The sequence below is a fragment of the Carassius carassius genome, chromosome 12, assembly GCF_963082965.1.
Source record: "Carassius carassius chromosome 12, fCarCar2.1, whole genome shotgun sequence".
Lineage (NCBI taxonomy): Eukaryota > Metazoa > Chordata > Actinopteri > Cypriniformes > Cyprinidae > Carassius > Carassius carassius.
The window spans coordinates 12,842,436-12,856,929 of record NC_081766.1 but is presented as its reverse complement, the minus strand read 5'-3'; the positions used below and the strand labels follow the sequence as shown (position 1 = coordinate 12,856,929).

The window sequence follows — 14,494 nt, the reverse complement described above, 5'->3', positions numbered from 1 at the left end:
CTTCCAGCCAAGTTCGTCAACAGAATTTTGCTGGCTGTTTCTGCATTATAAACAAATCTACTGTTATGTTTTAAACCAAGGCGGATTATCCTAACCTATGAGTTTGACTCTTGTAATAAACCCCAAGTATTAAAATAATCAGTAATGGAATAAAACCTCTTCCTCCTCTAAATAACCCTGGGAGAAGTGCAATGTACACTTCACTTCGTTATGGCATTCATTAAAAAAGTGAAATTAAAAAGTGTCACATTTTCCACTGAACCAGAGACAATTCCTCATCTGATAGGAAAACAAAAGAGTGTGATTCCCCCTTCTCGTTCTCTCTGTCATGTATTGGTCAGGGTATTTTGTAAATTTGTATTTTATTTGATTCTGAGTCAAAACAATTCAAAACAATTGAGATAGCACTGACCTCACAGAAAACTGCCTAATGTGTCAATGTCAGCATTTATTTTTTTTAGCTTTGTTTTCATTTGTCTCCTAGAAACAAGGCATACATTTCTTAGTAGGTTCGTTGGGTGTTCCTCAGTCCTTTAGTTTCTGATGTTTTTCTCTGTAAAACAAACAAACAACAACAACAAAACATATTTACTAGCGTTTTAAAATCTGTTCATATTTTCAATTGTTTTCAGATTGTTCAAAATCTATGGTGTATTCCAGCCATAATGCTAATTTAACACATATAATTTACAGAAATTCCGTGCAATAGATTTAGTTTTAGTTAACAATAACAACACTGGCAGATTTTTGTGGAGCATTATTCTATAAATCAGCATTTACAATGTCCTTTTCCTGTAATTATTCACAGGTTCAAAATGTTCTGTGGCTCCTCAAGCAAACACATCAAATTAGGTTTTTGGGAAAATATCTTTGGGAAAATTTCTTTTTGGTGACAAATAAGATTTAGGGCATTTACATTTTCTGATGGGGAATTAAATCTTAGTATTTAGTAAGGTAAAATTGTATGACACCTTTGAAAAAAACTTAGGGGTGATATTCATCATTCAGATTTCACTGAAATACAGCATTTACACTGAAGACCCAGAAAGAAAATATGCCTGCAGGTCAGAGGTTATTTTGAGGTTTAACAGACAGTCGACGCCATTCTTTGCTACTGAGACAAGTTACAGCTTATTCTTTCTGTACGGAGTGTTTTTTTGCAGTGTTTTTTTGTTATTTGCAGTGCCCTCTGTCCATCAAGTGTATTTGAACAGCGATCGTTAGTCTCTCGCCCTGCACTCTCAGCTTGTTTCCGATCCTTTAGCCTTCTCTGATCTTTCAGCTGTTCACCATGGCTTTTTCCATTTCCTTGGCCTCTTCCAGGATGTCTGGTTGATATGGGGGATTTGGTGCATGTGGTGGAGCAAGATTGGGTCTGGGTCTCGGGGGTAGTTCTGGCTTAGGTGGAGCTCTTGGCCTGGGAGGACTAGGCTTTGGAGCTGGTGGAGGTCTCGGCCTTGGCCTTGGAGGAGGTGCAGGGGCTTGTGCACTGGTTGCCAGTCCTGCATTCACAATGAGTCATGCCTTTTCCGCAGGAGGACTTGGTGCAAGCACCGCTGTCACTGTTGGTTCATCATCAGGTGCTGCTGTGGCCCGATACTCTTGAGAGCTTTTTTTCTCATACGTGGCCAAAGTACGGGGGCTACAGCTGGAGAACGCAGCTCTGGAGGCCAAGCTGTCCCAGCTGACTTAGAGGACGGATGTTTCTCAAGAGTCATCTGTGACTGTGACGATAGAGTATCGCAGCACATTGGAAACTCTCACTATCGACACCATCAAACTGGAGATTGAGCTGGACAATGTCCGTGGAACTGCCCATGAACTGAAGGCTAAGTGAGTGTTTCCTTTTTGTTTTCCTTTTTGACATTATAACTGGTGTTTTCTTTTGTTATGACATTACATTTGTAGAAGTATAACTTAAGATTTTATGATGTAATTACATCAAAAAAAGCCTGAGGTGTATTACAAACTCTTGTGTGATGCTGGCCAAAGCAATACACTTTTAAAAGAGATGTGCAATTTAATCAAGGCATTTTTAGCAGTTTTCAGATGGTAAAGGTGCTCAACGGTAGCAGTTCCCTTGAGAAAGTGGTAGAAAGTATTCATCAATAGTGTGAAAAGCTTCAGTGCACGTTCTCAGCATATAATAAACATCTCTTGAATAAATCACAGCTGTCTGAGACAGGAAACAGATGACATAGGAAGTGGTTATTGATCAAATTCTCAGGCATTTCATATTGCCTGCAAAAGCCCCAATGCCACAAGAGTAGCTGAGATGCTGCAAAAGAACACATTTCCCAGACACCTCAGACGCTGCAAGAACTTTACATCATTTACAGTAAACTAAGTGTCTGAGAATATGAGATATGAAAGTGCTGAAGCATTAGGTGGAGATTTTTGGCACTTTTTATGACGCTGTATGGCAAAGCTATATGGTAAAATTCTGGACAACAATAAAAAACATTTTTCTTTGAAACATTACATACCCGGATCCCCATCTGTTTGTTTTGAAGTCATCCAAAATGAGAAAAACAAATTTGTTGTTTATTTTTTCAGGACATGACTGAAGAGCAGAGTTTAGCAGAAGCCCAGGCCCAGTCCAGTGTGGGTGTTGCTGAGTACCAGACACAGATCGCCAGCCTCACATCAGCCATAGAAGTGGCTAAAGCAGACCTTCACAGACACATCCTGGTCTACCAAGATCTGCTGGACATCAAACTCGCCCTGGACGTTGAGATCTCCACCTACAGAAAATTGCTGGAAGGAGATGACTTCAAGTAAACATGCTGTAATCATATCGGTAGTTCACATATAACATGCTTTTGATTAATTCAACACCAGGAATTTAGGTCACAACTTACTTACATTTAAATTTTAGGTCAAGTATTTCACCATAATCACCTTTACTAATTTATTTTAAATGGTGATGGTCAGTGGCATGAAATACAAATATTCCATGTAGTAGCCTGATCACAGTTTATAATTAGTGTCAGAAATAAATTGGAATGTATTATCATAACACACTTCTAAAACTGCTAGAAATGTCATGTCATCTACATTTATGCAGTTCGGGGTGATAAATATAAAGGGATTGTCTTTAGATATGTATTGTTTGTGGCATTTTTTTTTTTTTAACTTTATTCTTACTTCCAGGGTGCCTGAGTTTACAGAGTCGTCCTACACTTTTTCAGGTGAGAACCACTTTTGTAAGTTTCAATGAAACCAAATGCTAAAGCCAGTTAACAAATCACGAGGAACCAAAAGGGATGGTACCAAAAGCATCAGGGACTGTCATCAGGGAGTTTCCTGACTGCTTTGAAAAGCTTTTGTGGTCAGACGGTTGTATCTTACTGAGTGTTTGCTTGCTTACTGTTAAAAAACTCTTATATTTATGAGCATACATTGCATGATTGCTCATACCAACAGAAGGTGTCTGCTAGTACAGCTATGAGTTGATTTTTGTATGACGGAAATAGACAGATCTTCCTGAGATAACAGAGAGATAGATGACCAAAGTTTCACTATTCTGTCATCATTTACACACCCTCATGTCATTCCAAACCTCTATGACGTTATTTTCTTCTGTGGAATAGACAAGGAAAATTTTGAGTTCAAGTTTTAAAATGTATATCATTATTATTCACTGATAATCACTGTGACTGGATCATGAACCAGATCAGTCCGATTTGTTAATAAATCATTTAGACAGGTTTGTGAACTGGATACGATTCATGTAAAAGATCTGATTTAAAACAACTATTAATGGATGGAATATGTTATCAAGTCGTGTGGACAATATTTAATTTTTCAGTTTTTAATTGCCATTTTTGTCTAGCTTTGCAGCCCTAGTCATCATTCACTTTCATTATATTGAAAACAGTGGTCAAGATATGCTTTAAAATTCACTTTTGTGTTCCATGGTATAAGGAAAGTCATGTGGATTTGTATCTCTGTCCCTTTAAATATACCCTACAGTTACAAAATTTGGCCTTGACGTGACAGCAGATTGGATGGTCATTCTGTTTTTCATTTTTAGACACATGATGAAATAACGCAGTTGTTGACATCTGGATTTCGCAAATTCAGCTAAAGGGAAGATCTGTGTTTTTTATGAGGGAAACAGTGCATTAATTCATGACATATTTATATAATAGAAATGGCATCATAAGATTTGCTACATGCGCTTTTCCATCAGGGAGGGCCCTGCCCCACACCAGCACCCCCCCAGGACTCTCCCATAACCCTGCCCCAAAGGACATACAAACTAGATACATCCTGACAAGCAAGTTTGACTCTAACATGTAAGGACAGTGTAGGACAGAAAATGCTTCAAGTTTATGAATGTTATGGATTTGAAAAAGAATTATTATTGCTCATCCCTTATGTTCAATTCAATTCAATTCAAGTGTATTTGTATAGCGCTTTTTACAATACAAATCGTTACAAAGCAACTTTACAGAAAATTAAAAATAATAATAATAATACAAGACGTAGTCAGCTAGATGATGAACTATCAATATTATTAATTAATAGTAATTATATGATGCAGTCACACATGTAGCAATAATTGTTAGTTCTGTTTGTTGATTCAAGGTTAGGATCATCTGGGGTCCTCTGAGGGTCAGCATCATCTCTTCTCAGGTGTTCTGGATCCAGACTGGAGCTTGTGTAAATCCTAGTTACCACGGGATGTAAATCCCGTGGCAAAACATAGAAACAAGATAGAGACATCATTAGCATAGCTGCTGATCCAACAAAGTAAAATTAGTTTAACCCAAGCTAAAGAATAAAAATGCAGATGCAACTACACTCACAATTTAAGAGATACATTATTCGAATGCTTGGCGAAAGAGATGCGTTTTTAATCTAGATTTAAACAGAGAGAGTGTGTCTGAACCCCGAACATTATCAGGAAGGCTATTCCAGAGTTTGGGAGCCAAATGTGAAAAAGCTCTACCTCCTTTAGTGGACTTTGCTATCCTAGGAACTACCAAAAGTCCAGCGTTTTGTGACCTTAGGGTGCGTGATGGGTTGTAGCGTGGTAGAAGGCTAGTTAGGTACGCAGGAGCTAAACCATTTAGGGCCTTATAGGTAAGTAATGATAATTTGTAACAGATACGGAACTTAATAGGTAGCCAGTGCAGAGACTGTAAAATTGGGGTAATATGATCATATTTTCTTGACCTGGTAAGGACTCTAGCTGCTGCATTTTGGACTACCTGTAGCTTGTTTATTGACGAAGCAGGACAACCACCTAGAAGTGCATTACAATAGTCCAGTCTAGAGGTCATGAATGCATGAACTAGCTTTTCTGCATCAGAAACAGATAACATGTTTCGTAGCTTGGCAATGTTTCTAAGATGGAAGAATGCAGTTTTTGTAACATTGGAAATATGATTTTCAAAAGACAAATTGCTGTCTAATATAACACCCAGATTTCTGACTGTAGAGGAAGTAACAGTACATCCGTCTAGTTGCAGATTGTAATCTACAAGATTCTGTGTGGTGTTTTTTGGTCCAATAATTAATATCTCTGTCTTATCTGAATTTAATTGGAGAAAATTATTTGTCATCCAATCTTTTACATTTTTAACACACTCTGTTAGCTTAGATAATTGGGAAGTTTCATCTGGTCTCGTTGAAATATATAGCTGAGTATCATCAGCATAACAGTGGAAGCTTATTCCGTATTTTCTAATAATATTACCAAGGGGCAACATGTATATTGAAAATAGAAGGGGACCTAGGACGGATCCTTGTGGCACTCCATATTTTACTGATGATAAATGAGATGACACCCCATTTAAGTAAACAAAATGGTAGCGATCGGACAGGTAGGATCTAAACCATCTTAGAGCCTGCCCTTGAATACCTGTATAGTTTTGTAATCGATCTATGAGTATGTCATGATCTATGGTGTCGAACGCAGCACTAAGATCAAGTAAGACTAGAAATGAGATGCAGCCTTGATCTGACGCAAGAAGCAGGTCATTTGTAATTTTAACAAGTGCAGTTTCTGTGCTATGGTGGGGCCTAAAACCTGACTGAAATTCTTCATACAGATCATTTTTATGCAGGAAGGTGCTCAATTGAGCAGACACAACTTTTTCTAAAATTTTAGACATAAATGGAAGATTTGAAATAGGCCTATAATTTGCCAGTACACTAGGATCTAGTTTTGGTTTCTTAATAAGAGGCTTGATAACCGCCAGCTTGAATGGTTTTGGGACGTGACCTAAAGATAACGACGAGTTAATGATATTGAGAAGCGGTTCTTCGGCTACAGGTAACAGCTCTTTTAGTAATTTAGTGGGTACAGGATCTAATAAACATGTTGTTGGTTTAGATACAGTGATAAGTTTATTTAGCTCTTCCTGACCTATATGTGTAAAGCACTGCAGTTTATCTTTGGGTGCGATGGATGAAACTGAAGTGTTAGACGCTGTAGAATCTACATTCGCTATTGTATTTCTAATGTTATCTATTTTATCAGTGAAGAAATTCATAAAGTCATTACTATTTAACGTTGGTGGAATATTTGAATCAGGTGGCGTCTGGTAATTTGTTAATTTAGCCACTGTGCTAAATAAAAACCTTGGATTGTTTTGGTTATTTTCAATGAGTTTGTGGATATGCTCTGCCCTAGCAGTTTTTAGAGCCTGTCTATAGCTGGACATACTGTTTTTCCATGCAATTTTAAAAACTTCCAAGTTAGTTTTTCTCCATTTGCGTTCAAGACTACGAGTTACTTTCTTGAGAGAGTGAGTATTACTGTTATACCATGGCACAGTACGTTTTTCTCTAACCTTTTTCAATTTGATGGGGGCAACAGCTTCTAATGTATTAGAGAAAATAGTGCCCATGTTGTCAGTAATTTCGTCTAATTCATGTGTATTTTTGGGTACAAATAGCAGTTGAGATAGATCAGGCAGGTTATTTGCGAATCTGTCTTTGGTGGCTGGAACAATAGTTCTGCCCAGACGGTAACGCTGAGACATATAGTTAATATCAGTTATACGCAGCATGCACGATACAAGGAAATGGTCTGTAATATCATCACATTGGGGTACAATATCTATAGCAGTAAGATCGATTCCATGCGATATAATTAGATCTAGTGTATGATTAAAACGATGAGTGGGCCCGGTGACATTTTGCTTGACTCCAAAGGAGTTTATTAGGTCAGTAAACGCAAGTCCTAATGTATCATTTGCATTTTCAACGTGAATATTAAAATCTCCCATGATTAGCGCCTTATCAACTGTAACTAGAAGGTCTGAGAGGAAATCTGCAAATTCTTTTAGGAATTCTGTATACGGCCCTGGTGGTCTATACACAGTAGCCAGAGCAAGAGATACATTAGATTTCTTTTGCATGTCTGACAGTGTAACATTTAGCAAAAGTATTTCAAAAGAGTTAAACCTGTATCCTGTTTTCTGGGTAACATTGAGAATATCACTATATATTGTTGCAACACCTCCTCCCCGACCAGTCTGACGGGGCTCATGCTTATAACAGTAGTTTGGTGGAGTAGACTCATTTAGACCAAAATAATCATTTGGTTTTAGCCAGGTTTCAGTCAAGCAGAGTACATCAAAACTATTTTCTGTGATCATTTCATTTACAATAACTGCTTTGGGTGTGAGTGATCTAATATTTATGAGCCCAAACTTTAAAAATTGTTTTTGTTCATTTACTTTACATTTTTCTGGTTTAATTACGATAAGATTTTTTCTAGATCCTACATTATATTTTGACCTCACTATTCGGGGAACAGACACAGTCTTAATAGTTTTTACAGCACAAGTACTTTTATCATTTAAGCGGGTGGAACAAAACTCATCATAATAGTTATTAGAGAATTGTCTTACTAGTCACATGGAGCGAAGTGTCCTGGAGATGTTGTCAGAGAGCAGCTCCGCTCCGATTCTGCTGGGGTGTAATCCATCAGCGCGAAACAGCCTAGGACGCTCCCAGAAAAGATTCCAGTTATTAACAAATAGCAGTTTCTGTTCTTTACACCATGACAACAACCATTCATTTAAAGCAAAAAGTCTACTGAACCTTTCGTGTCCTCGTCGATACGTGGGCAGTGGTCCTGACACGACGATCGTCGCCGCGGGCGTCGTGCTGCGAACCTTCTCGATCAGGCTGCTGAAGTCCCTCTTCAGCGTCTCCGTCTGCCGCAGCGTGGTGTCGTTAACCCCGGCGTGAAGCACGACCGCTCTGGGGCTCTCGTCGACCTTCAGGATCGCGGGTATCTGCGCAGAAACATCGAGAACACGAGCACCAGGCAAACAATGAGTGTGCACTTTACCTTCGGCTAACGTAGCACTTACGTGTCGGACGATGGAGTCTCCGATGATCACAGCGTCGCGTCCTGTCTCGCGGAGGGGAGCGAAGCGGTTCCGGATGGAGATGTCGAAGGCAGGAGGGGGAGAAGTCGTCGCCCGGGACCCGGCTCGCGTCCTCCGCTGTGGATGCACCCAGGGTCCGTGGTGTCCCGGCGTCGCAGTGAAGGACATCTGGGAAGATCGCGTCCTGGGTGCACCGGGCCTGTGCAGAGAAACACACGGAGTAGACGTGGTGGGACTGTTAACAGATCGCTGTATACTTACCCCGGACTTGTGAGCGTCAGCCCGGGATGATTCCAGCGCGGTTCTCCGCTCTCTCAGCTGGGCCTGCCTTACCTCCAGGTCGCGAATCTGCTTTCCCACGGCCTCGAGCTCGAGCTGCACAGAGTGGAGACATTCATCCGCCATTAAAGCAAGTAACAGTGAGTACAGCAGTGGTAATGTGTGTGAATAGAGTTATGTCTTTTAATGTGCCTATGTCTTTGTTTCCATTGTCACTTTTTCTCTACCAACAGCTGGGCAAATAAAGGTCAACGAAATTATTCATGAAACATACGCAATCATTTGAACCATTTGATTAGAAGTGCAATTCTGTTTGTGGAGTTTTTGAGCTGCCCTTGCATTCACCATGTGACTTTGCTGTAATGCCTGCATGTGACTTCCCTCAACTTTTCTACACAGAGACATCAGTCAACTCTGATGCAGATGATACAGTATCCTCTTGAATGCTGGGAGGCGTCCAGTCAATGCAGTCTCGATGAATGCAGACCCCCAGCCCATGTGTGGAGTCCTATCCTTGTCTCTCCAATAAAGCTGTATTTTGGATGCAAACTTTTGTTTCATTTTTCTTAGTATATAATGCAAAGGCAGTTGTTCCCAAACTTTTTGCAGCATGCACCCCTTTCTAGTTTTTGACACCTGTCAAGCACTCCCCAACACCTAATCTGATTGAACTTCACATTTTAATTGCAATAACTAAATACAAATACTCTGGTTAAACTTCAAATTTTTATTTGCAATAACTAAATACAAAAATTACTGTAAATTAGAAAACATAAAATAAATCTGTTATAAATACAAAAGATTACTTCCTTGATTTTTTTTAAAGTGCCCGTTTTTAACCAGGTGTCCATTTTGATGAATGTAGTAAGTGAAAAATAAATGTACGAATTACCAGTTAGCTCCTAATATGAACAGGGTTGGGCTATTGTGACAGATGTGTTCGTAAAATGAAATTAAATCATGAGTAATTTATAGCTTGTAATGTGAAATTTTATTTCTTAATAAAACTTTTGCATGTGAAGTTTACCTCAGTTAAATACGTAAAAATAATAAAGAGACAATCTTTTTCCCCGCCATTACAAACATTCTATCGCGCACCCCCGGTGGTCAGTCTGCGCACCACTAGGGGTGCATGCACCCCAGTTTGGGAACCACTGTGCTAAGGCATTCAGTACCAGTTTACTGCAAAAATAGGCCTCATTCACATAAAAAAAATCATATAATTTTAGTATAAGCACAGAAAAACTCAATCTGAGTAGTCTGAATGAATGGAACTGAATGTATCAGACTTTTCAATACATATGAGAGACAGGACTGTTTAAGATTAATGGATTTGTAGAATGCATTTCTAGAAAGATGACTTTTCTATTGTACGAGAGAATACAGTTGAGGTGAACTTTTAGGTCCCTAATGGGATGTAGTGATGGTAAAAATTGAGAAATTATATTGGAACGCTTTTGCCTTCTCATGCAATAGGCTTGTTTTATATATATATATATTACATTTATTCATTTAGCTGACGCTTTTATCCAAAGCAACTTACAATTGCTATATATGTCAGAGGTTGCACGAGCAACTAGGGGTTAAGTGTTTTGCTCAGGGACACATTGGTCTCAAAGTGGATTTGAACCCAGGTTTCTCACACCAAAGGCATGTGTCTTATCCACTGTTCCAACACCACCCCATATATATATATGAAGAGTTCAGATGCAAAAGCCTCTAAGTGCCATCTGAAATTTTCTTCTAAAATTAGGATTTTTATTAAGCTCCTATGCTTTTTTTAAAAGTCATTTTACTTTAATTGCAATGTGCAGGTCCTTTTCCAGGCTGTTAAAGTGAAATAACTGAACATAAATATAGAAACTTGATAAAAATCCTAATTTTAGATGAAAATTTCAGATTGCACTTAGAGGCTTTTGCATCTGAACTCTTCATATATTTTAGGGGTGCATGATAAATATCGGCTGATAATTAATGTGCATCTCGTCAGTAAAGCTGGTTCTCTAATCAGCTGTAAATTCCCTCAGGTGCGTGATTTCACATAGATCAGCTGTTACTACACAGAACTGTTGTTAACTGACAAGCTGCGCAAATTCACGTTCATTATCATCGAAACAGCTTTACTGACGAGAATCACATTAATTATCAGCCGATATTTATTGTGCACCCCTAATATGTATATATATATATATATATATATATATATATATATATATATATATATCCATAACTAGGGGCCATTCAAACAGAGAAAAAATGTGAGAAGTGGGAGAGTGCAATAATATATATATATATATATATATATATATATATATATATATATATATATATATATATATATATATATATATATATATATATATATGTTTACATAAAATAATTTGATAATACAATTCAGCGTAGCGCAACGTAGAACCTTAAAGGGGTAGTTCACCACAAGAAAAACAATTTATTTATTATTTACTCACCATCACATTGTTCCAAACCGGTATGATTTTCTTTCTTCTTTTAAACCTATAAAGAACATGTTGGTAAACAAACAATTGATGGTATTGACTTCCATAGTATGAAAAAAAAAATACTATGGAAGTCAATACTGTCAACAATCTTCTTTGTTGTTGTTGTTGTTGTTCAGCAGAAGAAAGGAACTCATACCAGTTTGGAACAACCTGATGGTGAGTAAATGACAGAATTTGTATTTTTGGGTGAACTATCCCAAACAATCTTGTAGTGTTCGGTTATGCTACCTGTGCTTGTTGGATGAAGTAGCTCTTTACTACGACAATGTTATTGAAAAATGTAGTTCGTAAAGTTAGTAGTTCTACTTTAGTTAGTTACTCCGCAAAAGCCACCAGAAGTATGTGACTTCTATGTATTTGTGTTTTTAGCTGGTTCAATAGTAATATTTTTAAATAAATGTTAGTATGAACAACTTCTTTAGATGCAATGATGCTATATAAACGCCTTCAGAAGTTTAGTTCCTCTCAGACAGTTGTTGTTAGATTTCATGTTGCTCCAACTATAAAATTGAGGAAGTTATGCTTGTAAAATCACGCTACCATCATGTCATTTGTTTTTCTCACTTTTTTTTTTATTTTAATTTCGCACTTTACCACTGTGATGCACAGGGCTCATGACACTGTTCAAAACAGCATGTGACTTAAAAGAGTATAATGGAATAGTAGGCACTCTAAGAAAACAACTAAACAAACTCAAACAGATCTACACCTCAGTTTAACCTTATGTTAGAGCAGAGAGTTAGAAAAACAAAAAGAGTGAGGGACTAAAGCTAAACAAGCCACAGATAAGCAGCAGACTAAAAACTTGAAATCTATATGTCACGGCATATGTCAAATAATAGTATAAAATTTTTTGGGTTTTCTACAAAGTGTATGAGTTAATTTATAAACCCTCCATATTCAAACAGTTCTGAGGGGTTGTGTGAATTTGTGCTTTGTGTAACCTTGTGGTCTTGGCATGTCGTGCAAAAGTTCACCACAGAATGTTCTCAGTACAAGGTACTAAATGACAAATGTTTGTCCTCATCTTGCGGTGCCACAACCGTTGCTAGGTAATGCAGGTTTGTTATGCAAACTGAGGAGGGACACCACGTAAATCAAACTGAATTTCACATCAGTTTGCACTGATTTAAAGCAAGATGTGGATTGCATTGGCTTCTGTTTACACTAGTGATTGATCACTTTATAACAGTCTTCAGTTCAATGAAATAACCTAGAGATAAGGGATCTGTCAAAGTTAGTTCTTTTTAACTGTGTTCAGGCAGTCTAACATGAATCACATGCTACCTCAAGTTTTTTTTCTCTTCAGTTTAACCAATCAGGACTCAAACCACAGTTTGAGGAAGGCCTGAAAACGCAGATAAAGAGATGTGTGTGTGTGCACATGTGTTTCGTTTGACCTGGTCATCGAAAACTGTATAGAAAGAGGAACATTTGGTGGTTAGTTTGCGTAATGGACACCTATAGAAGCCACCGGGTTTAATTATAGACATGTTGAGAACGTCAAACCTCTTGTGATATCCAACCGTTTCCTATTATTGCGAATCAGTATATCCAACAAATTTTCACACAAGATGAAAGTTTTTACCAGCGCAGAGCATGTTTTGGTCTTATCACTGTAAATCATGACTGGAAATGAGCGATAAGATAAATTGAGAAATCAGTATTGCATTCAGAAATGGCAGCAACAGCAACAGCAACAGATCCAAGATAACGTAAAAAATCTTCAAAATGTCTTTGAGAAGCCATCCAACAGCACAACCCTATACTATCTTTTGTATATCTATGCTAGGCTTGACAGTTGTTTTTTTAGCAATTTGTACTCTTATATCAAATATTTTTTATTTCATTTTTAATTGTTTGAAAGGGGGTGCTGTCTCTGAAATGATAATGAGGAAGTTTGTCCTTCGACACAGGATATGGCATAATAAAGCTCTGAGAATAAGTGAAACATGTGTCTGGTAAGACAATATTAATGATAAACAAGATGTCTGGGGCACGAAGATTCACACTTGAGCAAGTGAGCACACACGCAAGGACGATGTGTAAAAACATTCATCTTTAAAGATATCATCTACTTGTGTTGTTTGTTGTGTGTGTAAACGTAAATTAAAAATATTAAAAGTCAGTTATGCTAAAACTTCCAGCATTATAGTCATAATGCTTAGTCAGGGTCAAAAGTTTGTGTGTATCATCTGTATTGTGCAAAAATATTGGCAAAAAGTTGCTGTGCATGTCATTGCTCATTTTCGTCAGTTAATGTATGGTCATTGTTTTAGTTGTGCTATTAGAATCTATATCTCGTCATGTCACTGACATTGTGACTGACCAGTGACTAAAAAACATTGTATAGGTGCATCTCAATAAAGTAGAATGTCATGGAAAATTTACTTCAGTAATTCAACGCAAATTGTGAAACTCGTGTATTAAAAAATTCAGTGCACACAGACTGAAGTAGTTTAAGTCTTGGGTTCTTTTAATTGTGATGATTTAGGTTCACATTTAACAAAAACCCACCAATTCACAATTCACAAATCTCAAGAATACTTCATAAGACTAATAAAAAAACATTTTTAGTGAATTGTTGGCCTTCTGGAAAGTATGTTCATTTACTGTACATGTACTCAATATTTGGTAGAGGCTCCTTTTGCTTTAATTACTGCCTCAATTCGGCCTGGCATCAGTTTGTGGCGATGCTGAGGTGGTATGGAAGACCGGGTTTCTTTGACAGTGGCCTTCACCTGTAAAAGGGAAGATAATGGTAGTTACAGGTGATTCCTTATTATTTTTTTCTTGTATTTTAATCAAGAGAGAATACAAGAGTTCAGTATAGGCAAACTAAAAATCGAATTAAATGACAGTTCATTTTAGAAGTTTAACATCAGAAATGAGTGAACAGGGGTACCAACACTCTTCCCTGGATGTCCAGAGAGAGACAGTATACATAAGGGATGCTTTAGACATTCACTCTGTACACAATCTCTTACGTCAGAAAAGATGGTTAAGGTGTTGCTGGTGGTGCTATTTAATTTCTGCTTTTTCCATTTTTCCTTTTTTTTCTTTTTGTGCTGCATGAAGCACATTTTAGTCCTGTGTGTGCAATTATGTATCACCGCATGATATTGAGGAGCATTCTCAAACACGTGTGTGAACAAGTGCATCACATCTAAAACTCATTATGCTCAAAAATGAAATGAAAACAATATAGTTTATCTTTTATGCTGTACTATGTATAAAAAGGGCTCATAAACAAACATTTCTGATATGCTGTTATGCTGTTTAAAAAAAAGTTCATGCGTCACTTGTGGTTTAACCTCAACCTTTAAAGCTTCTGCAAAA

At 37.6% G+C, this 14,494-nt stretch overlaps 1 pseudogene; it reads left to right on the top strand.

The window, feature by feature from the left end:
• Positions 1-1,291: 1,291 nt before the first annotated feature.
• Positions 1,292-9,079, top strand: LOC132155405 (keratin, type II cytoskeletal 7-like; annotated as a pseudogene).
• The last annotated feature ends 5,415 nt before the right edge of the window (positions 9,080-14,494 follow it).